Source organism: Thermobia domestica, unplaced genomic scaffold (assembly GCF_964235325.1).
Source record: "Thermobia domestica unplaced genomic scaffold, izTheDome1.hap1.1 HAP1_SCAFFOLD_2282, whole genome shotgun sequence".
In the NCBI taxonomy this organism is placed as follows: Eukaryota; Metazoa; Arthropoda; class Insecta; order Zygentoma; family Lepismatidae; genus Thermobia; species Thermobia domestica.
In genome coordinates, this window is record NW_027657982.1 from 1 (window position 1) to 2,919 (window position 2,919).

At 49.3% G+C, this 2,919-nt stretch overlaps 1 non-coding gene across 1 annotated transcript; it reads right to left on the minus strand.

The window, feature by feature from the left end:
• Positions 1–562: 562 nt before the first annotated feature.
• Positions 563–2,395, minus strand: LOC145678278 (small subunit ribosomal RNA). Its single transcript, XR_014130337.1, has one exon. It is a non-coding gene; the product is annotated as a small subunit ribosomal RNA (ribosomal RNA).
• Between the last annotated feature and the right edge of the window lie 524 nt (positions 2,396–2,919).

The window sequence follows — 2,919 nt, forward strand, 5'->3', positions numbered from 1 at the left end:
AAGCCTTGCTCCTCAGAGCCTTTTCAAGACTTCTCCCACAAAGCAGTCACAGCCTACTCGAGTCCTTGGAGGACAAGCTTCCGTTCTACCCCAGCACCCGACATCCGACACAAGCATTTTAAACGCTCCTGCTCCGATGGAATAAGTCTTACTCTCTTGGAGTCTTTTCAAGACTTCTTTTCAAACGGAATAAGCTTACTTGAGCCCTTGGACGTCGGAACTGGTTTATCATGCCATCTGACTGAGCATTTAAGACTCCTGCTCCGATGGAATAAGTCTTACTCTCTTTGAGTCTTTTCAAGACTTCTTTTCCACCGAAATAAGTCTACTCCAATCCTTTGATGACACGCGGCCTGTGTCAACAGGTAGCCTACGCTACCCTCGCCGATGACAGTGGCTCCCGTTCTTGCTGCTCGCTTCCCAACTAAAGGGAAGACACGGCTCACCTTTCTCTCCTTCGCCTGTCAAGATCAGTGGCTCCCGTTCAACGGTGTCAATCTAACTGATACGACACACTAATAAGAAACTTTTGACATCAACCACCGCAGTGGTGATGAATTGATAATGATCCTTCCGCAGGTTCACATACGGAAACCTTGTTACGACTTTTACTTCCTCTAAATGATCAAGTTTGGCCATCTTTCCGACACGTCGGTACCACCGCAAGACGGAGGTGCCGGGTATCAGTCCGAAGGCCTCACTAAATCATTCAATCGGTAGTAGCGACGGGCGGTGTGTACAAAGGGCAGGGACGTAATCAACGCAAGCTTATGACTTGCGCTTACTGGGAATTCCTCGTTTATGGGACATAATTGCAAGCCCCAATCCCTAGCACGAAGGAGGTTCAGCGGGTTACCCGGACCTTTCGGTCAGGGAAGACACGTTGATTCCTTCAGTGTGGCGCGCGTGCGGCCCAGAACATCTAAGGGCATCACAGACCTGTTATTGCTCAATCTCGTGCTGCTAGAGGCAGCCTGTCCCTCTAAGAAGACATGAACGTTGGAAGGAAAGATTCCAACGCCTAGTTAGCAGGCTAGAGTCTCGTTCGTTATCGGAATTAACCAGACAAATCGCTCCACCAACTAAGAACGGCCATGCACCACCACCCACTGAATCAAGAAAGAGCTCTCAATCTGTCAATCCTTCCAGTGTCCGGGCCTGGTGAGGTTTCCCGTGTTGAGTCAAATTAAGCCGCAGGCCCCACTCCTGGTGGTGCCCTTCCGTCAATTCCTTTAAGTTTCAGCTTTGCAACCATACTTCCCCCGGAACCCAAAAGCTTTGGTTTCCCGGAAGCCGCCCGCCGAGTCATTGGAGGAACTTCGGCGGATTGCTGGCTGGCATCGTTTATGGTTAGAACTAGGGCGGTATCTGATCGCCTTCGAACCTCTAACTTTCGTTCTTGATTAATGAAAACATTCTTGGCAAATGCTTTCGCATCGGTTAGTCTTGCGACGATCCAAGAATTTCACCTCTAACGTCGCAATACTAATGCCCCCGTCTGTCCCTATTAATCATTACCTCGAGTTCCGAAAACCAACAAAATAGAACCGAGGTCCTATTCCATTATTCCATGCACCGAACATTCAGGCGACACGGCCTGCTTTGAGCACTCTAATTTGTTCAAAGTAAACGTGCCGGCCAATCAAGACACTCAATGAAGAGCACCGAGAAAGGAAAAACCGGCAGGACGTCCGGAACGATCAGTTAAACGCCGGGCGGCGAACCGATCGTCCGAGACCCAGATCCAACTACGAGCTTTTTAACCGCAACAACTTTAATATACGCTATCGGAGCTGGAATTACCGCGGCGGCTGGCACCAGACTTGCCCTCCGATAGATTCTCATTAAAGGATTTAAAGTGTATTCATTCCGATTACGGGGCCTCGGATGAGTCCCGTATCGTTATTTTTCGTCACTACCTCCCCGTGCCGGGAGTGGGTAATTTGCGCGCCTGCTGCCTTCCTTGGATGTGGTAGCCGTTTCTCAGGCTCCCTCTCCGGAATCGAACCCTGATTCCCCGTTACCCGTAACAACCATGGTAGGCGCAGAACCTACCATCGACAGTTGATAAGGCAGACATTTGAAAGATGCGTCGCCGGTACAGAGACCGTGCGATCAGCCCAAAGTTATTCAGAGTCACCAAGGTTTCGGACGGACGAACCGACCGATTGGTTTTAATCTAATAAAAGCATCCCTTCCATTGCTGGGCGGGATTCTAGTTGCATGTATTAGCTCTAGAATTACCACAGTTATCCAAGTAGGATAGGTACGATCTAAGGAACCATAACTGATTTAATGAGCCATTCGCGGTTTCACCTTGTTTTGGCTTGCACTGAGACATGCATGGCTTAATCTTTGAGACAAGCATATGACTACTGGCAGGATCAACCAGGGAATTGACCGACTAAAAAGCCGGAAAGTGTTGGACACAACCAACACAGCGTTCTAACAAAGGATAGGAAAGCTACACCCGACCAAGCATTTTAGACTTCTGTTCCGCTGGAATAAGCCTACTCTTGCGGTGACTAGCTCCCGTTAATACTGGCCGTGTGACAGCCGCCAAGAGCATATTAGACTCCCAATCCAATGGAACAAGCCTACTTGTATCCTTGGGTTACAACAGCTTCCTTCCACACGTTGCCGGTACATCCGACACAGCAATTTTAAAGACTCCTCTTCCGCCAGAATAAGCCTACCTTTGTGGGGCCTGGCTCCCGTTAGAACTGGCCGTAAGGGTACCCACAAAAGCACATTTAGACTCCTCCTCCAGCGAAATAAGTCTACTCGTGTCCTATGGATGACTGTGGCTTCCGTTCACATATAGCCGTTCACCCGACACAGCAAATTTTAAAGACTCCTTTTTCCACCGGAATAAGCCTACTTTTGTGGGGCCTGGCTCCCGTTAGAACTGGCCGTAAG